This window comes from Balaenoptera physalus (assembly GCF_965194825.1).
Source record: "Balaenoptera physalus genome assembly, chromosome: 6".
NCBI lineage: Eukaryota > Metazoa > Chordata > Mammalia > Artiodactyla > Balaenopteridae > Balaenoptera > Balaenoptera physalus.
This window is the reverse complement of record NC_138885.1, coordinates 49,817,050-49,839,468: the sequence shown is the minus strand read 5'-3', so window position 1 is coordinate 49,839,468 and position 22,419 is coordinate 49,817,050. Positions and strand designations below refer to the sequence as shown.

General features: G+C 37.8%; 1 protein-coding gene, 1 long non-coding RNA gene and 1 pseudogene across 3 annotated transcripts in view; 1 reads left to right on the top strand and 2 right to left on the bottom strand.

Moving 5' to 3' along the window:
* The window catches only part of KCNJ3 (potassium inwardly rectifying channel subfamily J member 3), a 621,683-nt gene that overhangs the window by 322,609 nt on the left and 276,655 nt on the right, over positions 1–22,419 (bottom strand). The gene's annotated exons all lie outside the window — the stretch shown is intronic.
* LOC309662446 overlaps positions 12,465–22,419 on the top strand; it is a 71,022-nt gene continuing 61,067 nt past the window's right edge. The window contains exon 1 of the long non-coding RNA XR_014264689.1: positions 12,465–18,456. This is a non-coding gene — a long non-coding RNA (uncharacterized lncRNA). The remainder of the gene's footprint in view (positions 18,457–22,419) is intronic.
* Positions 18,470–20,856, bottom strand: LOC309662387 (lysocardiolipin acyltransferase 1 pseudogene; annotated as a pseudogene). The gene has a single exon. The product of its transcript is annotated as a lysocardiolipin acyltransferase 1 pseudogene (transcript).

Here is a 22,419-nt window from a genome sequence, read left to right as displayed (position 1 = left end):
CTCAATTGAATGATTATAAAGACCTTATTGAGTGAAGCTATAATCTTAATGCTAAAAGAGCAGACGTTCTTTCTGAAGAGTAGGTGAACACAGAAAATCTTTACCTTCCTCAAGAAAGCAGTATCATTCAGTTATGAACTCATTATTCAAACATTTATTGTAGGCCTACTTTTTTTTAAAAAAAGATTAATTAATTAATTAATTAATTAATTTTGGCTGCATTGGGTCTTCATTGCTGCGCGTGGGCTTTCTCTAGTTGTGGAGACCGGGGACTACTCTTCATTGTGGTGTGAGGGCTTCTCATTGTGGTGGCTTCTCTTGTTGTGGAGCATGGGCTCTAGGTGCGTGGGCTTCAGTAGTTGCAGCATGTAGGCTCGGTAGTTGTGGCTCACGGGCTCTAGAGCGCAGGCTCGGTAGTTGTGGTGCACGGGCTTAGTTGCTCCGCAGCATGTGGGATCTTCCTGGACTTGGGCTCGAATCCATGTCCCCTTCATTGGCAGGTGGATTCTTAATGACTGCACTACCAGGGAAGTCTGTGGGCCTACTTTGTGCCAGGTACTAGGATAGGAGCTGATGGTGTATAAAGATAAAGCATGATCCCTGTTTCTGTCTAGTAGGAGACACACATATAAACAAATTAATGTTATAGAATAGTATAGCAATAATAATAATAATAATAATAATTTAAAAAAACTAACAGCCAGAATGACCAACAGGTTTCATTTCAGCCGCCAAACCTTATAGGTAGGTTGTAGCTTCTGGAACATGGTTTAGAAGGGTTTGGAACTGAGTCAAAAGCATGATCAATTAGTGATGATTACCATAGATATGGGATGGAGAAGGTCCATCTGCATGTAGTCTATTTGCTGCCTCTGCTGTGTGGTATACAATATCTGTACACAGAGAAGGGTAGTGATCTGAGGTTTTAGAGAAGAGTTGACATCTGTAAGAGCCTTGAAAATTGGACCTCAATATGGTGAATGTGGTTAAGGTCAGTCAAAGAAGAGGGAAATGGGGACTTCCCTGGTGGTCCAGTGGTTAAGAATCTGCCTTCCAATGCAGGGGACACGTGTTCAATCCCTGGTTGGGGAACTAAGATCCCACATGCCATGTGGCAACTAAGCCCGCGTGCCGCAACTACTGAGCCTGCATGCCACAACTAGAGAGCCTGTGTGCCACAACTACAGAGTCCATGTGCTCTGGAGCTCATGCACCACAATGAAAGATCCTGCGTGCCACAACTAAGACCAGACACAGCCAAAAATAAATAAATAAATATAAAAGAAAAAGAAGAGGGAAATGTATGAAAAAAGGCAAAAGTGATCAAACAGCCTAAGTGTTAAGATTAGCACTCTCTGGAACTAGAAAGTAGGTTGGAAGCGAAGCAGGGTGAGTGACTAGCGTCAACAGGACTAGAGAGTCCAACAGGAGTCAATCGCAGGTTGCTGAGGAGGCCAGGGTGCCCAGAACTGTAGTCCATAGAACACTGACTGGTATCAGAATGATCTGAGATGTTTGTGAAGGCAACCAAATCAGAATATTTGAATATGGGGCTGAGAATCATCATTTTTCACAAGTTCTCTAGGTATTGAAAGTTGGAAGCCCACAGTAGGAAACTATTATAGCATGAGACCGATACTTTTCAGGAAATTTTCATGCTGAGCAGCTAACTCACGTGTTCACAAATATTTCCCACCTAGAAGTGGGCCAGGCTGCTGCTCGCTATCAGCACCTGTATCCATAGCCCCTCAACATCCCCCTCACAGGCCAAGCTGCCGCAGCATTTCCAGCTCATTAATTTTAGTTAGTAAGATCCTTTAGCGTAGCAGGCAAATTATAACACTAGAATTTACTTGTAATTGGAAATATGTACTCAGTTTAATTTGAGCATTTTGGGGGAAACTGGAGCAAAAGGAGATAGTTCATCCTAGTCAGAAACATATTTTCAGCAGTGGTGATAAAACGCTTTAGCAAGAGAATAATTCACTGCCATCAGGATGGTCCAGATTACAGCTGGGTTTGCAAGAGTCACCTACTTTCCCTTGCAGACCTTTTCTGGTTCATTATAGAAGGCATAGAAAAAAGAAAGTGCTGTTTAATGAACCCCCCCAGTTCATTAAATGATCATTCCTAGTAGTTAAATAGCCCTCAACTAATTGAGATTAATTTCCTATTTACATGTACACATAGCATATTCTCCAGTAGGCCTTTTTTTTCTTTTATGCAGGTTTGTAAAATACAACCTGACACCTTGGATAGAGGAAAGAAAATCCTGAGAGTTGGGATTTAATTACTCTATAAAAATTATTATTGTTGTTATTATTTTATTTTAAATATTATAGAAAATACTGATTCTCCTCATAACATTTATCAACACTGGTTCACTTATTCACTCATTCATTGAAAGAATATTTATTGCCTCCTTGAAAGGTATTGGGGACTATATGATGGGCAAGAAAAAACTGTTTTTTCTGCCCTCGTGGAACTCTGGGTCCAAAGGAGGGAAGAGCTATTAATCAAATAACCAACCATGAGTCTAATTTTAACTATAATAAGTGCTTTGAAGGGAAGTCACGTAATGTCATGGGAATATCAAACAGGGGAAACAAAGCACATTTTTAGGGTTACAGAAAAATCCATAGAGAATGACAGTTGATTTTGAATTGTGAACTAAGGGTAAATAATTATAAATTTGGGGCATAGGAGTGGACTTTATATTTGCAGGCCAGGAAGACAAGTTTAAGGAACAATAAATGTGGGTGGGGAGGGGGAGAGCTTGTACAAGCTGAGGATAAAGAGTTATGTAGGGGCCAGGCAACGTAAAGTCTCATAGCCATATACAGTATTTAGGTGCTTTATTCAAATAACATCACTTAGAAGAAAAGTGTATTCGCATTCACAAATTTTTCTGTAAAATTTTCACAAGGCTTTACTGAGCTTGGCTTAAAAGTTCCTGATACAATCAATCATTAATTTCGTTAATGCTTGGTTAGGTGAGGTTTAAATGTTATGTCAAGAAAAATTTCAATAGTATTATATATTCTAGTAGATGATTGAACCAAAAAATGATTGATAATAATAAGTAATAGAATAATAAGTCAATTAAGTATTAGTTTAATTGATGCAATGTACCAAAGATTTTCATTATTAAATTAAGATATGTGTCCATAAGCTCATAGTCCCAGAGAGGCATATTGCAGAAGTAGATACATACATGATATTTGCATATAGATCTACAGCTACAGCAACAAATGCGAAAGTCAAAAAACAGAGCTATTCACATTTAATCAAAAAAAAAATACAGATGGTTGAGTCATTTATGTTTTAATTTTAAAAATATACTTATCTGGACTTCCAGTTTTATTTCTTCCCCTTGTATTTCAGAATTTAGAACACATACACACAGAGGGAAAAACATAACCATGCTTTGGCATTACTCAAAGTATTTAATTAGTTAAAGGATAAACATTGTCATTTACTTTTTCAGCCCCATAGGCAAAGTTTGCATTATTTAAGGAAGAGAGAATGAATTGCTGAGCAATAAGGGGGTGATTCAGAGCTGTATAAATACACCTCCTGGAGTACTCAAACTCTTATCCTTCATCAGACTCAGGATTGAGAGTCAGAATTATACGGACCATTTCCCCATCTTGCCACTTTGCCATCTGTCCTAAAGTAATGATTATTTTTCTACAACAATTGCATTGTGGAATCTTCATTAAGGAACAAACCACTACTTGGAACAATTAGGTTGGCATTGAGGCTGTTGGCCCAACGAAGTGCATTATTCACAAATCCCACATGCTCCACATATGTTGGTTCCATTTCAGAAAGAACTAGGAGACTATGAGACTTGAGAGCTTAGAATTAAAGACTAGTAAATTAAGTAAATCAAGCCAAACATCAATTTTAGGTAAGGAGCAAAAGTCAAGATCTTAAAATCTCTTTAATTGTGGGCAGCAACTGGAGAATTAGATATTTTCACTTTACTGATGTGTTCATTGACCACAGTTCTGTTTGAAGCTTCCCACTTGATTCTTACTCTTTTCCTTTGTACTCTGCTCTCAGCAATCACAGGTGTCTGTTGAAATGGCTCACAATCACTGAAATAAGTGAGAGATTTTATGTGTTTGGCAATCTAATAATGTCGCACTGTACTACTTCTCCCTAAGAGTTGATATAATTCTGAATGATATGTATACTAGGTAAATGTATGAGATCAGCATTCTCTTTATTCCTTTGTTCTATAGTATGCAGTCAATACCTGCACTAGCATATAGGCTTATTATGAAGGGCCTTGAAGAGAAAGGGATGTTCGAGCAATTGGGAGATGGTTGTGCTTATGTATCGTTATGCAATGATAGAGAGAAACAAACCAGATTTCATCAAGCTTATTGTTGTTTTATTTTCTGGTGTATTATTTACTTCTTTTGCTTACATTCTGTTTGCTTCTGTTTGGCAGTGAGTAAAAGTTGGACATGTAACAAATAAAGGTTATTTCCTGTATTTAAAATTTTCTATGAATTCTTTTTCTTTAAAGACTTAAAGTATTTAATCATAAAATTTCATGCTTCTAATTGCTAACAGAAATATCTATGATATATTTGGCCAACTCGAAAGTAGAGAACAGCAGGTCAGTATGGAAGCAATGGTGAGTTGACATATGTCACATTTGCGTGACTTTATCACTTACAAATTCCTTTTTGTCTCTGCAAAAATGTAGTGTTCTTCTAAATCAAATATAATATTCTAATGGACAGTATAAAGAAGTAGGAAGAAAGCTTTCCATAACATATTTGTAGGGAAATGGAAATCTACTTCTCTCTTTCAATGAATAGTAATTAGTAACTTCATTTTACAAAAATAATCTACCAAATTATTATTTTATCAATAACAGTTGTCCTTCCCTGAAATGGAAACAAAAACTAACATGTCTAATAGCCATGCTTTTTCAAGCTTAAATTAAAAACACTGTCAAGAGTGGTCTAAGATGGCAGAGTAGGAAGACTCTGAGCTTACCTCCTACCATGGACACACTGAATCTATATAGAGCAATTTCTCTTGAAGACTTGAGGGTTGATTGAACAGCTGCTGCACATGAAAGACCAAGAGAAACGGGTAAGGAAGATGCAGACACAGTATCCAGGGGAACTCCACCCCCAATGCAGTGAATTGCAATAGGGAGGGATATTGCTGAGGGTCCCAAGGGCAGAGTCTCCTGCTCTGGGACACAGCAGAAAAAATAAAAAACAAAAACCCAGCAGTTTAAAGGGCACCTAGACTCTAAGGGAAGGAAATCCATTTACTAACCTTAGAGCTCCTGCCAAACAGGCAGGGAACTGCTGGAGCTGTCTCGGGAGTCAGGTGTGCTGGCAAGTGCCATTGTTTGAGTCCTGCAGGGACTCCTCCTGGACCATGCTTGTTCTGGCTCCAGCTGGCCTGCCAAAGCCCCAGGCACAAGCAATCTACACAGGCGACACTCCCACACAAGACAACTCTTTCAAGACCGGGAGAGACAGCTGTTTTGCCTAATTCATAGAAACAAAAAAATGAAAGTCAAACAAAATAAGGAGACAGAGGAAAACGCTCCAGATGAAAGGAAAAAATTAATCCCCAGGGGGGAAAAAAAACCCTAAAGAAACAGAGATAAGTAATTTACCTGAAAAAGAGTTCAAAGAAATGGTCATAAGGATGCTCACCAACAGAATATTACTCAACCAGAAAAAAAGAATGAAATCTTGCCAATTGAGGCAACATAGATGGAGCTAAAGGGTATTATGCTAACTGAAATAAGTTAGAGAGAGAAAAGCATATACCATATGATTTCACTTATATGTGGTACCTAAAAGACACAACAAAGGAACAAAGAAAACAAAAGAGAAACAGATTCATAGATACAGAGACTGGTGGTTACCAGAGGAAAGGGGATGGAGGAATGGATGAATAGTTGAAGTGGATTAAGAGGTACAAACTTCAGCTCTAAAATACGTAAGTCAGGGGATGTTATGTACACGTAGGGAATGTAGTCAATAGTATTGTAACAGCTTTGTATGGTGATGGATGGTAACTGTTTTTATTGCATTGATCATTTCATAATATACCAATATATCAAATCACTATGCTGTACACCTGAAACTAATATAATATTGTATGTTAATTATAACTCAGTTAAAATACATTGTCAAATGTAAGTGAAATAAAGTTTTACCCATTGAGATGGCTAGTATAAAAATAGAAAATAAGTGTGGGCAAGGAAATTAGAACTCTTGAGCACTGGTAGCATGAATATAAAATGGTGCATCTACTTTGGAAAATGGTATAGCCATCCATCAAAAAATTAAAAACAGAATTACCATATTATCCAGCAATTCTACTTCTGGGCATATATTCAAAAGAATTGAAAGCAGGGACTAGACCCATATTCAAAGCAGCATTAGTCACAATAGCTGAAAGGTGAAAGCAACTTAAATGTCCATGAGAGGATGAATGGATAAACAAACTGTGGTCTATACATACAAAGAAATATTATTCAGCCTCCAAAAGGAAGGAAATTCTGACAAATGCTACAACATGGATGAACCTTGAAGACATTATGCTAGGTGAAGTAAACCAGTCACAAAAGGACAAATAATATATGATTCCACTTACATGAGGTACCTAAAGTAGTCAGATTCATAGAGACAGGAAATGAAATGGTGGTTGCCAGGGACTGAAGGGAGGGGAATGGGGCGTTATTGTAAAGAGTTTCAGATTTGCAAGATAAACTGAGTTCCGGGGATGGATGGTGGCGATGGCTGCACAACAGTGTATATTTACTGAAAGGAACTGAGCTGAACACTTGAAAATGGTTAAAATGGTAAAATATTTTATGTATATTTTACCACTTAATAAATAAAATAATAATTTTTCAAATGGTGAAATAAGATTTAAAATAGTTGTTCTTTCTTATAAAGGACCTGTATGACTCAAATGTGATTGTTGAGTTTTCTGGTTATATTAATAGGTATTTACAGCTAAAGTAACATCTTTGAAAATGTGGTCACCTTGTTTCTACTGGTTAAAAATTCCCTTGCACTCTCTCTGCTCCACCTGCCTGACTTTTTTCAGAGTTCAGCCAGCTACTGGAATAGCTATGGACATAACCAAAATAAGAGATGCAGCTTCCATGATGAGTGGTGTCCATGCAAAAGCCTGTGCTTGATCAGCTGAAGCAACAGGCAGCTCCAGATTCCTGAAAATGGAGAAATAGATTGCTATTAAAAATTAAAAATTAGAGAAGTCAATCCATTTGCAAACATGGTAGTGAATGTGTTATATACCTAAGGGAAAATTATCTGGAAACACAGAACAAAATGTTAATAGTAGCTATTAATTTTTTTTCTTTTTAATTATGTATATTTTCAATTTTGTCCATAATGAGCACTGCATAATGAAAAATTGAGAGAAGAAAAAAAAAAAAGAAGCAGAAGAAGAAAGAAAAAAGAAAAGGTAGTTGTTTTTTACATTGCAAGATGCTAATATCCTGACAAATATGGATTGTTTGGGAATCATATCTCAGGCATTTTATTACCTTATTTCCAACTGAGAGAGTCCTTTTCACAAAAACACTGTCCTCCATCAGAGTTAACAATGAACTTTATTTAGTACTATCTGCAGATTTAATTAAAGTATGTTTACTCTCGTTTTTGGGTGATTAATGTGAGAGACCTCACACAATTTCTTTAGCATCCCACTTGATAGCTCCCCTTTATTCATTAAAAATGATCATTACCTCTAACATTTTCTTTATCCCTCAGCTAGCTTTTAATTCATTGCTCTGTTTCTTTTTTTTTTTTTTTTTTTTGGCCGCACTGCACAGCATAGGCATAGCTCTGTTTCAAAAGAATATTGACAGGCCTTCTCTGAAAGACAATGAGATTGTTTAACATCTTTGTAATTACTGTGCAATACCCCCTTAATCAGAAGCATGTAACATAGGCAAAAACCGGAAAATGGACATTGCTCTTCTCCTTTTACTTTCCTTGGAATGCCACACCAACCGGAGTAGAACTGCCCTTGATGGGGGCTGATGCTGAATATTTCAGAGAATCACAGTATCTACTAAACTGGGTTTTTGAGGGTAACAATACATGATGGATCTAAACTTGGTTTTGAAAAACTGGATTGAAGCTGCCTGTAGACATAAGACTTTTGAGAAATAAGACACTATTAAACAACTTGAATAGTGCTATTAATTACTTATATTGTTTAGTTTTCATTAGTGTAGGCAATTAGGTTTTTCCAGCATGGAAATAAATCAATCAACAATTCTATTAAATTCAGTATTTTTGAACCAAAGAATTTCTATTTATTTTTAAAGAATAATTTCATATTCCAAACCCTTTTAAAAGAAACAAAATTGTACAATTGTCTTTAAGACCAAATGCCACCAGAATGCTATTTATCTTTTAAATTCCCAGTATTTATATCATACTCACATGTTCAGGGCTGTCTCTGTGCTGAACAGTCAAGGATGGGAATTCATCTCCAACACCCTTCTTGTTTCTAACAGTGCTCCCCTCTCCTTTAGATAATCCCGTTTACAGACTCTGCAGACTCTGATGTCATTTGCCGCAAAGACCCCGGCTAGCCCCTCCACCCAGACACATCTCTGCGTTCTAGATCTTTGCCTCTTTTTTTCATATTCCAATGTAAACATGCATTTTTTGTGTGCCTCATTCTCTTAAGACAAGATTTTAGTGAATACTAGCTAATCTGATGAACTCTAATGCTAATTCATTCATGAGACTCCATGGTAAAATGTCCTCCATCTTTGGTAAAACCTAATTTAGCCTTCCTGGGTCCAATTAATCAACCTAAAGAAATACTTATGTGTGGGATTTCAGACACTATTTTCAGACTTTAGTCTTTATAGTTAGCTGGTTGTCAGTGTCCCTTAATGCTTCGATACTCAGTGACTCTCAGGTCCTTCCTAGACCTGGTGAATAATAATCTGAATTTTAAGAAGATTTTTATGGATTTATGTGAACACTAAAATTTCATAAGCATACTTGAAGCCCCATCATATGAATATGTATATCTTATTACTGTATATAAACAATAAGATCCAATATTTTGAGTGTTTCTATGTGTAGGCACTGTGATAACTACTTTGCATGTGTTATCTTATTTAATTATTACAATAACTCTATGACGTAGGTACTACTATTACTACAATTTTACAGATTGGGTGCAGAGCCTGAGAGGCTTCATAGCTTGTCTCAATCCACAGAGCTGTTACGTGGAAGAGTTGGGAATTAAACTCAAACCTGTTGGATGTCTGACCCTGAGAACTCAACCATCTTCTATAAATGCAGAAGGGCTTATGCCATTTTGCTTGCTTGGTAAAACATGGAAGTGGTAAGGACAGTACCCTGGTGGGTCATTATACCTAGTACTGGTGGTGGTTGCATTGTCAGGTGGCAATTGCCAGGAACAGCATTTAACCACCCGAAGTGGGTGACCAAGGCTCAAAGTCTCATAAATCTAAGAAGGAATGATAAGCATCCATGAGTTTCTCTGATATACAATAGTGTACGGTATTTTATAAAGACTTTTTCTCCAGGGTCAATTTAGCACCATCGTTAACTGTGCAAAGTAGGTATCTGGAGAGTTGATATTGCCCTGTTTCCACTTTCTACATTACCATCTTGGGGGATTCAACAGCAAAGGTTCAGATATTAGAAATTTCCAGGTAAAGTGGTAAGTATTCCTACTTGCCTTTTCAAAGAAGCAGTACTGGAAAAATATCTGAATGACTGGGGTAGATAGGAATGGCAATTTTCAGCAAAGAATAACTGGTAAAGCATATAGAAGTAACACTACAAATTGGATAATAGCCAGAGAGGGATTCCAAAATTAGTTTATTCTTAATATGGAAGTTTCTCTTTTGATATAAAACCAATAAAATAGGCTCATTTAAATAATAAAGAAGTGTTTAAAACAGAAAATGAACCCCTCCCACCTTGTTCTTACAATTTCACTTTGCAGAAACAACCATTGTTAAACTAGATGGTTAGTCTTCAGGGGGCTACCTATCTCCATATCTAACTCCTTACCTCCTTATACTTTTAATTTTCTCAATTTGAGATTATATACTATGTTTTGTAGCATGCACTTTTATTTACAATAAATTGTGAACATATCTTAGTGTCAGTATATGTAGATTTATGCCAGTATTTTAATGGCTGCAGGTAATCCATTGTATGGATGGTCCATTTTTTAAAAAATCAAATTTCTATGGGTAAATATTTATTTTGTGTCATTTTATTGTGCAATTACTGTGCTTCAAAAAGTATCCTGATTCTATAGCATTGCATACTTATGTGTTAGTGTGAATATCTTTAAGGATAGCTTACTTGATATATATTTAAGGATACATTTAAGGATACTTGATATACATTGTCAAATTGTTCTTTTTTAAAAAGTGGCATCAGTTGAGACTTCTATTAGCTGTGTATGAGCCTTTATATTGGCTACAATCAGACTTTTAAAATATTTTACCAGTGTGACAGCTGAAAAGTTATATCTTATTGGTATTTTAATTTTTATTTATTTGACTGTTAGCAAAATGGAATGTTCTCATACATTATTGACCATTATATTTCAATTTATGTATGTTTCAAATGTAATTATTTTGCCTATTTTACATTTGAATGTTCATATTGTTATCTGTAGGATTTATTATACATCATGATGTTAATTATTTTCCCTAAAATAAGTTATACATGTTGACCTAGCTTGTAATTTAATCAGTTTTATTAAATGTTTAAGTATTATGTAAGTATCTTTTATACAAACACTTTAAATTTTAGAAAATAAAATCTGTAAATATTTTACTTATACTGTCTTAAAACCCAATTTACCATATTCTACAATCCATTTTCATTTCTGGAAAGTATCATACATGTGTTTATCAACCTAAAATCAGAACTCAATACATTAAAGCCCAATGACTTCATGAAATTTTTGGTCATCCTGAGTGCAGCTGACAAAGTTTTTATTTAAGTCTGTCCATTCTTTACTGGTTTTTAGGTCACATTAATAACGATAACTTTCTAAATTATTTTTATTAGAAGTCATTTGGAATGGAAAGTCTCCTCATCATAATCTTATTAAGACCTCAGAGTATAAAGTAAATGAATAAATGCATTGTATTCACAGACTGCTAATCTAGAGTTCACTCTTACTGTTCTGCTTTTTTTTTAAAAATTTTTATTTATTTATTTATGGCTGTGTTGGGTCTTTGTTTCTGTGCGAGGGCTTTCTCTAGTTGCGGCAAGTGGGGGCCACTCTTCATCGCGGTGCGCGGGCCTCTCACTATCGCGGCCTCTCTTGTTGCGGAGCACAGGCTCCAGACGCGCAGGTTCAGTAATTGTGGCTCACGGGCCCAGTTGCTCCGCGGCATGTGGGATCTTCCCAGACCAGGGCTCGAACCCGTGTCCCCTGCATTGGCAGGCAGATTCTCAACCACTGCGCTACCAGGGAAGCCCACTGTTCTGCTCTTTGAACTCCAATATCTGTGATAGATCACTACTAAAGAAGGTTATACTTTTAAACAAACTCTGAGATTCAGTAAAATTCCATGTAGCTCTTCTAAGAAAAAATGATGTGCCAGGCAAATCTGCTAAATCAACTATGATAATTAGTGGAATGGCAGATACTGTAGTCCTGTTGTCTTGCCTAGTCATAAAGAGAACACAATCCAAGAACAAGCTAGATTCAGAGAATCTTGGAATATTTGCATTCAGACACCTCAGTTGTTATCTACTCCCAAAGTCTTGTGCTAAAATTAATTAAATTACCTAAATTTAGACAATTCTATCAGAAATGTAGTTTCTAGAAGTAGCAATCAGAGATAAGAAAGTGTTCCAAGACGGTAGAAATCACAGTTTCTGGTGAGGGTATGATAATAAAAACGAAATTGTACATAGTTTTACAAACAGAATATCTCCCCTGTGGTACTGGAGCACAGAAGAGACCCACAGTGTCCCTCTGAGGATAGGGAGGATGGCAGAGAGTGGACAGTGGATATCGTATGGGTCATGGGTGAAGGACAGGTCAGCTTAGAATAAAATAACAACAATCCCCTCCAGAAGCAGAACTTAAGATTTGCCAACTGTCTACTCCCTTGAAAAGACCATCAAAATAACATTTTGATCAAGCAAAGGAAAGTTTATCAAAGTTATTTCTGGGTGAACAACATCTTGACAGTCTTAATAGGATCTCAGAAGAGCGAGATCAGATAAAGATATTTATAAGGCTTTGGGTTTCGTCTCAGTAGTTTAATTCAAATTTAATTAAATTTTTATTTGATAAATTAGCTGTTTGCTTAGGTGAGACAAATATTTGCCTGGACAAATTGGTTCTTAGGAATTTTCTGAAGTTATTTGTAATTTTACAGCATTATTTTCCTGGGTAAGAATTTCCTGGAAAAAGTGCTTAAGTCAAGTTGACACAGGTGATCTCATGTCCAAATCCTGGCAATTAAACTCTGGATGCAGTTGGTCTCAATTTTGACTTCTGAAGAGATTATCTGGGAACAAGTCCTTTCTGCCTTATATCTCCTTGACAATCCTTACATCACCGTCATCCTGATCTTTAAAACGATTCTTGTTAATTGCTCTAGGATAATTTCAGGGATCTGCCAGCCGCTTAAAATACCTTGCATTATGCTTGAAGATGTCAACATTCCCAATTAGAAAGGCTTAAAAGACCAAGCATTGGTAGAGTTAAGGCACTGGCTAAAACTTCTTAAAATGAATGGGTCATCAGCTTATAAATCAGCAAGTTTAAAAAGATTACCCTAAATGCCTCATTTGTTGAAAGGATGAAGAGATAAGAAGAGAGCAAAAGCACTTTAGCATCTATAATAAAATGTAGAAGGGAAGAGGAGATGGACAATCAAAGTAGAAGCAAAAGATGGAGATAGAACAAATGAAAACTAGAGGGTTAAGTATTTTGGTTTAGCTATTGCAGGCAATCCCAATTCTGCTTCATAGGGAATGTGAAGAATTACATCATACATGAATAATCTAATTATTTTAAAATACACGTTTAATTACTGTTAACAACCTTCCAAGAATAAAATAAATTCTCAAGCTTCTAATTCTTTAAATTTTTTAGAAAGCATTTTAAATGATTGAGTCAAATTTTACCTAACCGTTCATTGCCCAAGTCAATCAAAATAATATATAAACTACTGACACATTTTTAGGATGTGGGGACTAAGCAGTTTTAGGGTATTTGATCCAATTCTGAATCCAGATATAAAATATTTACAACCATATGTAACACCCTTTGTATTTAATATCCTGCTTGGTTCTTAGTTTTGTTTTGTTTTATATATGAAGACATTAAAATACTCCCTGTATGGAGTCAGAGCTATTAGATGTTAATACCATGTAACTTTACTCGTCAAAAGTAAAATAAAACCAATATCCTGTTTGTGTGTAGTTTTTTTCAGCATATGTTTTATCCTCCTAGCATTACTTGTCTGACAACAAGTGGCCTCCTAAGAATACAGAATGACAGTTTCTCAGTAACTAAGCTATAAATATTTCTTCTAGGACTAGCGAAGAAAGTAAACAAGTCACAGTTTTCACATTAACAGATTTGAAGAATAGCAGACAAAATTTTAACTATTCTATATAAAGTGATTTTAAGTATTGTTTTTACTATGTATAATTAAGGCAGGACAACTCTTACATTTTGAAGTATTTACACATAAATATTTTAAAATGATTATTCTGTTTTTGTTAATTAAACTGTTAACTATGTATATACACTAATGATTTTGAGATATTGGATATAAATTATTTTTCCAATCATAGGTACATTCCCTCATATGGAAACTCTCTGGTCATAGCACATGAAAAGGATAGGAAAGATGAATAGTCTTATTTACAATAACGGTTATCGACTTTGACATCTGCTCCCATAATTTCATGGTTTTTGAAAAGCTATGCTCAGAGTAAGCAAAATTATCATTATAATTTTAACTTTGAAGAGAAGAACTCCACAGCCTAGACTTATTCTGAAAATTAAAGCAACGGATTTATCCTTTTTTTTTTTTTTTTATTAAAGACGAGCACACAAGTCAAATTAGCAATTATATGAGTACATCTCTTCCCATAATCATTACTTTCCTTCCATTTTATATTCTTGATGAGAAAACCATCACATACTCAATAGTCCTTACAAACTATTCTGGCTTACAAATGATCAGAGTATGCAAAGACATGCTTTCTTTTTCAAAAAATGCAAAAATAAAAATAATAAAAAGACATATAGTTGTATTGTTTCATTACCAGGACCTAAAAATTATATCAACATACTTTCAACAGATAATTCCTTGCATTTTTTTTTTTTTTTCTTCTCCATTCTTTAATCAAACTTTAGTCTTTTTAATAGGAGGTTAAAAAGCCTTTTCCTGTTTGGAAATTTCTGGCTAAACTAAGAACAAGCTCTGTCAAAGAACCCTCACTTTCCAAAGCAATGAGAGAGACCAGCCCTCTTACCACCTCAAGACTACCGAAAGGAAGGCTGAGGAACATCAGGAGGAAGAATGCACGGGGAAACTTCTTTGTGAAGACTGTCAAAGGGTTGTCTTTTTCTCCCTGTCCACCTGTTCAGAGAAAGGACAGGTTTTTCACCTCCCTTAATCAAGTTGCGCGGCACTCGAGAGAACCCCTTGGAGGCCCTCGCCCCGCCCCTTCCGGCTCCTCCTTTCCGGCCGCTTTAGCACTGCGGCTCCGAGGCAGCAAGATGGCGATGCTGCCGCTGCTCCGCGTGTGGCGTGGAGGGCCTCTTGGGCCGCTTCACGAGGCCTGTATGGTTAGAGGGGTCCGAGCAGCCGGTGCAGTTGCCCTGCGGTCGCGTCTTTTGCCCCGCATTCCTGCAGGGGTGTTTGAAGTCAAAGAAGCCTGTCTGTGCGGTGCTTCGCAGCGCTCTGGCACCTGGCATCTGAGCTGCGGGACTCAAGCAGCCGATGGAGAGCACGGAGACATTGCGACGGCTGCCATAAACATTTCTTAAAAAAAGAAAAAGAACCCCTTGGAGAACTTGACATGTGTCCTTTGAAATTGGGTGGCCACAACAACTGTGTATGTCTCGTATGTAAACAACTTCTAAAAGTCAGAGTCTGGCTGGAGCTGCTCGTGTAAAAGGAAACACGAAGTCTGCAGTAGGAACGAGTCACTCATCTACCACGGGCGGCCAGAGGTGCTTGTTTTTCAAGAGTCAGTCGTGGCCCCTGCAGAACTGAGCTAGAACTGAGTCCTGCTAAAAGGCACCCCACATGCAAGGCCTCAAGGGATGGTGGACGCCAACTCAGTAGAAGCCAGGAGCTGAGGGAGGAGTCGTCTATGAGGAGACAGTCGACTGTGGGATGTCACAGGTGAGTGGATCTTCTCCGAGGTCACAAAATCACTCCATGAGAAAAATAGCATTTGGGCATGTCGCAGAGAACGCCAAAGCCAAATTTAGAGAGCACCATTCGAGTTAGAATTGGTCAACCCGTGCTTGCAATTGTGGAGTTATGAGACAGGGAGCCAGCAGGTGGAAAAGATACAGAGCAACATTAACCTTTCACCGTCCTTCTGTAGGCGAAATCCGGCCTCTGTACCCCAGTACCAAATTGATCTCGGAGACAGAGTTTGGGGTGAAGTAGAAAAGAACAGCTTTATCGCTTTGTCTGGCAAAGGGGACCACAGCAGGCTAATGCCCTCAAAACTGTGTCCCCCCAACTTGGAGGGGGTGGTGAGGAGTGTTATAGTAATGGTTCAAAGAGGGCATGACCAGCTGGGGGACATTCTTCTGATTGGTTGGGGGTGAGGTAAGTGGGAGTCAGCGTCATCAACCTTCTGGTTACAACTGGTCTGGGTCTACGTGCTTGTGGGCAGCATACAGTTAACTTCTCCCACCTGGTGGGTGGTTCAGTGTCTGCAAAACAGCTCAAACATATTGTTATGAATATCCCTTGGGGAAAACCAGGACCCTGCTCCAAGGCAGCACTATTGCTTTTTTTTTTTTTTCCTGGCTGCTCCTTCCTTGTTTCTCCATCCCCTCCCTTCCCTGATTAGCAACTGTTTGAACCTGCCCTTTGGAACTTAGGGAAGGTCATGGAGGCTGAATAAAGCCTATTTCCTGCTAACAAGAAAATGGGGGACACAGAAAGGCTTTTGTGCCCAGGAACCCCACAGGGTCCTGCTCGGTTTCACTTCCCCTGCAAGCTTTCAGTCAAATGAGAGAGTGAAAATTTTACTTCAATTGAACTAATATTTTTATACTTGGAAAAATTAATTCCTGAGACTGTCTAAAAAAATCTAAGGCATCTGAGAGATAGCATGCAGAAAAAAGGAAAAGGATTTGACAAAAGTTATTTGAAAATAGTAACGGAAAAAAATAAATCCATTTTCTAATGTGCCCATACTGCATTTCCTTACATTGATCCACTGGTAAATTGGTTTTGTGGTTTTCACTATTTACGTTTATGCGGTATTTCACAGCTTCTAACATGCTTTTATGTAGTTATCAAATTTGATCATCACCAAAAACCTGCAGATGCCAGAATAGATATCATTGCTGTCCTTTCTGAGATGAAGAAGCTAGGTCTTAAAAAATGTAAGTTGTCTTTCCCAAAGCTGGATAACTAGTACCTGCAAAGGCAGGACTCTACATTAGCACTCTTCCCTCTGCTCTTTGCTCTCAGATGGAATCTACCAGGAAGGAGCATATTTGGGATTCACTCATTTATTCGCTCATGACTGCCAACTACTCTATTCCTCTTCATGTTTTTATTTTATTTTTAATTTATTTCTTTTTAAGCTAAGTGCATCACTGCTGACTCAAATATCTGAGTAGAAACTTAGGAGAGTTAACTTACTGCACATATAAAACTGGTGATGATCTTACTGATTATAATAGTAAATGTTTAATTTACATAGAATAAACTGTACATATTCATGTATGCAATTTGCTATTTTGACATATGTATGCACAAGGAATCATCACGAGGATGAAGGTAATTAACATATCAATCAACCCCAAAAGTTTCCCAGTGACCCATCCCTCCCTTCTGCCCATCCTTAAGCTTCTCCCCAAGCAACCACTAATCTACTTGCAATCTGTATAAATTAATTTGCATTTTATATAAATGGAATCATATAATACATAATCTTTTTTTCTGTTTCAATTTTGCATGGCATAATTGGGGAGATATTCATTCACAATTTTGTATTTATCAATAGTGTGTATTGCTGAGTAATATTTCATTGCATAGATATACCACAAATCGCTTATTCTGTTGATGAGCATTTGGATTATATCTAGTTTAGGGTTTTTACAAATAAGGCTTCTATGAACATTTTTGCACAAATCTTTGTATGGATATATACTTTAATTTTCTTTGATAAATACTTAGGAGTGGAATGGCTAGATAATATGATAGGTGTATTTTTTTTCTAGAAACTTTCAAACTTTTCCAAAGTGGAAAAAATAAGATGCAGCCGGACAAGCAGCTGCTGAGTCCAGAGTGACAAGAGTGGGAGGTGAGGAGGGGGATCACTCCTAAGGCCAAGCACAATATTGAAGCTGCATTAAGTTCTACTTGACACTTTGTTATCAATTTTAGATTTCAAATCATAGACTGTATATTTCTTAAAAAATTTTTTTTAAATAAGAGAAGAAAAAGCTGTGTGGGAAAACACAAATAATTACAATTTTAAAAGAAGCCTTATTGCAAAAAAAAAAACCCACAACAAAAAACAAAAAAGGCAAATTTTCTCTTTTTGAAGTTATCATTTCTAACTCTTAGGGCAAGTACAATGTCTCAGTTTCAGTGCTTATGAATTCTGGTTAGGTGAAAAAGAGTTTGCATTTTATCTTAAGCCTATTTTTTACGATCAAAAGAAAATGTGTTTTAAAAAGGAAAAAAGTTCTCCTTTTACAGGTTTCAGAGGGTTAAAGAGGACATGCCTTTAAAGTCAAACCTTGAATGAAAAAGCCATGAGAAGTTGGAGGAAGGGAGGAGAGGCTACATTACAAACACCTGTGGGGTAGAACGCACAGCTTTTCTCTCTGACCCAGGAGAAATGCAATCCTGATTGTTAAACTATTTCTGGTTTCCAAATCTAACCAAAATAAATCTGAGAGAGACCTAAATTAGAAACCTCTTTTATTAAGGAAAAAAAATGTTAAAAAATAACCACCTTAAAACCCAGGGAAGTTAAATAGCTGGGTTTGGAGCAAATGTGCATAATAAGTAATTAGTAGCCCCTGGCAGGATTAAAAACAGCTTTGGGGGGAGGAGTTAAATATACATTGGTGCGTTTCAGTAGAGCCAGTTAGTACTCTTCCAGTAAAAATGGTGTGCCAACAGAGTGCTGCCGGAACCAGGACTTTCTGGAAGTCTGCTCGGTAAGTGCAGCTCGCAGCAAAGCCGTGTCCACTGAAGGGTGGAAATCACTGTCCAGCAAAAGTGAGTTGTAATTAATGAGAAGGCACTCTCGCCAAAAGAGAACGCAAAGCAAGAAACAGCGTTTTAGGCTGGTTCAGGGCAGAAATAAGCTGACAGGTTTGCTTAATCTGCTGTTTGCTAAAGACTTGTAACTGCCCCATATTTTCTGCTGCTCAGACCAGCCTTCCCATAATGACAAAAAAGGTAGTTGTAGGGCTCCAGTGGAGTGGAAACAATGACCACATTTCTTTGCCTCAGAAGGAGATTGGTGCCATTGGTTTGCTGGATTTTCCATTGACTCTAAATAAACAGGAATTTTTAGGTGAACAATTGGTCAAAAGTGAGTTTAAATTTTACTAATGAAAGAGGAAACCTGGGACTAAAAAAGAGAGAGATCCCTCACTATAATTAAAAAAGGATTCACTTTTGCGTGACCATTTTGGTTTTAAGAATAAAATTTGTCAAAGCTACAACGGTTGAATAATTTAGGTTAAACCACAGGGCCCTGTGTGTAAGCATTGTTGTTATTGTTTTAATGGCAGAAATTAAACACCCATGGACATTTAGAAAATACAATAACCTTCCTTTTTGTGTCAACCAAGACATAACTTCAAAAGAGAGTTTCTGATGGCAGTACCAGAACGTTCTACGCTTTCCTTTAAAATGGTAAATGACTTGATGAGCACCGTTTTTAATGCAGAAAAGCAACACCTGCCGATAAGCTGTGAAGAAACCAGCACTAAACATGCGAGGTTATGCAGACGCGGAAGAACTAAACTGTATGAATTCCTAGCATTAAAAATTCAAACTAAGGTTTCTGAGCGGAGAGCCTGTGGTTGCTCTGTGAGACTCATCTAGGTCTTATTTTCTGGTGAGTAGAGGGCACTGGTGGTCTTCTGACGTCTAGGTCAGCGCAAGGCTAAATGCCAAGATTTTATGAATAATTAAGGGCTTCCTATCAAAATGTTTGTTCAGCTTAAGGACAAAGGGTTTCTGTTTTCTGGTCTTAAGGAAGAATGCAAGGGTTTGATTGGCATAGAAAGGAGTATGGGGAAAGTGCCGAGAGGAAGCCAGGAGGAAGGGCCCTCACCTCCACGGGCAAGTGCCAACACTTGATCTGGGCCAGTGCCCAGGAGCCCCAAATCTGCCTCTAGTCTGGGGAGTTTGTTAGGAAGTAGGATTGGGCCTTGAAGACAATCTTGTGTGTACCTTGTCTGCTAACAGCCTGACGATTGTTTATTAATACTCTGGTCTAAGTTATTTCACAGGGGTCGCTCCCTGCTACACAGTGTTGAAATTACATTCAGAGATTAAAAAAAAAAAAAAATCGTGTGTGTAGCAGTATTTTTCCACAAAACTAAGTGCAAAATATCTTTAACAAATAATGATGGTAGTAAGAAATATTTGACATAGTCGTGCAAAAATGCATCTCATTTTACAAAGGCTTAGACATTTGTAAACTTTTACAGAATATCCCCTAGGTTTTTAGACTGTGAACCTTACAATCTTACTCATTTTTCTTTGTATTTAAATGTGGCTGTCTGTCTAAAAAACGTTAACATGCAAGTTCAGTGATCTCCAGTTCACCAAATATTCTCTCCCGCGGCACGAAGATGATAATGATGATTATAAAATACCACTGAACAAGACTGTACAAATGAGAGCAGGCACACTGCAGGGCTGAACAGGGTCCAGTACAGTATAGGGAGCAATTTGACCAGAAGGATCCTGAGCTCAGACTTGCAAGGTGGAATTACAGTCTGTCCCATAAAGTAAAAAGTCTTCTCCCCCAAGTAGAAGGAGTGCAGCCTCTCTTCTTTCTCCTCCCACCACTTGTGGTACCAGAGCTGGAGGTCCTCCTTGGACGTGAGGAGGGTGTCCACTGGGTATCGGTGGATGTGGAAGTGGATTTCCTTGGGAAAGTCCTTGAGGAGTTGCCTCTCTGTCTGAGGAATGATATGAGGATACGACACCGTGGTGTCATGGACAGCGTCTAGGTTCTTACCTTCTCTTAGTCTACCACAAAAGTAAAGCCTGTAGTTCTTGGATGTAAGACATTGTCATATTTTTGAAGTCCATTCTTTTTAGCAAATTCATTACTTCGAGCTGTGCAATTTTCTGTGAGATCAGTCCCTTCTGGGAATATGAGGAGTTGAAGTGGTTCATGCATATCACAGAAATAATCAGTCATGTCTTCAAAATGACTCTTGTCATCCTGCCATTTCCTGTGAGTGAAGATATAGGCAGCAGCCTGCATGGCCCAACCAAATCCAGGAATACTTTTGAGACTGGCTTTGAGGCAAATTTTTTCTAATCTGAGGTAGTTATGTCTCATCAGACAATTCCACAGAAATATTCAGTCCATTCTTGTTGGATGATTCATGATAACAGTTCTTTCTCCAGGAACAAATGCTTCACCTGTTATAATCACTTTTACACCAAACATGGTCTCCAGCAGTGCCACAGGTAGTGTGAACCAGGTTGCCACAAGGCAGTTGTTGATCCAGTGACACCAAGATGGGTTTACAAACATCAAAGGTGAAAAGGGACCCAACATGAAAATGCTTCCAAAGATGATTCCCCAAAATAGAGTGAGTATAAAGTAAATTCCTCTCCAAAAATGCTTCCCTGAAATAGAGTGAGTATAAAGTAAATCCCTCTCCAAAAATGCTTCCTCAAAATAGAGTGAGTATAAAGTAAATCCCTCTCCAAAAGTGCTTCCCCAAAATAGAGTGAGTATAAAGTAAATCCCTCTCCATGATACCATGATTATCCTGGATGTGAGTCTTTGGTCAGACAGATGAATTGCAAATTTCTTCTTGCAGTCTGTATTTTGCCTTTCATTCTCTCAATGGTACCTTAGATGATTCTTCCCTTTGAGTGCCTTTCCTACAGTGGGCCACGTTTACACTAGACCCTGCTGACTTTGATGATATAATTAAGTGTTCTGTAGTCTCAGAAATCAGAAGCCTAGAGGTTTCTGTAAAGCCTGGTTCTGTTATACCTTATTTGATCCAACGACCTCCAGGGGTTTACAGTTCTCCTGAAACTCAGTAACAAAGAACTCCCTGCTTTATCCTTGTTCTTAAATTAATTAATGGTATCTCCAATCGCCAACAGTATAGTTACCAAAAAATCAAAGCAAACAAAACACCTTAGTTTTCTCTTTACTTGCTCAGTAGGTGCTCCCCTCCCCCGCTCCACCCCATTAGTCCTCACAACCAGCCAATCTTCCATTCTGCCTTCAAAATGTGTGTGGCGGATGTGAACTTTGCTCTGTCCTAGTTAATGCCCTGGATCACTCCCTCACCACCTCTCATGCCATCTCTCATGGTCTGGAGCATGGAAACTGCCCTTAACTGGTCTCTTCCTTACATTCTGTCTTTAACCTTGTCACCACCAAAGTCCTCTCTCCAGAGCATAAAGTTGATCACGTCACTCATCTGATTAAGATCCTTCTATATGTACTGCTGCCCACAGAATAAAGTCAGTCTCTTAGCTGAGAATTCACAATCTTGCTCTAACCTTTCCTGACTTCTCTCTCAGCAACACGTGCAAAACTCTGGTCTGACCCCCGGGCACCCATGCCCTCTCACTCATCCTAACTTTGCATTGCTTTCTCCTTTGGCTAGAAGCCCTTCCTCCCTTTATCCTGCAGTCAGCTCCCTTCCTTTCTTGCACAGGACCACTCCAGCAGAAGCAACTGTTCCCTTGTATGTGTTCATCTAAGTATCATCTTAGTGTCATCTAAGAAATCTTTGCCTAACTCTGGTCACAAAGATTTTTCTCCTTTGTTTTCTTCTAGGAGTTTCATTGTTTTAGTTTTCAAACTTACTAAATTTTTGAATAATTTTTTGTAAAAGATGTGAACTATGGATTGAAGTTCTTGCTTCTTTGTGTTCATCTTCTTCATCTAGAGCTGC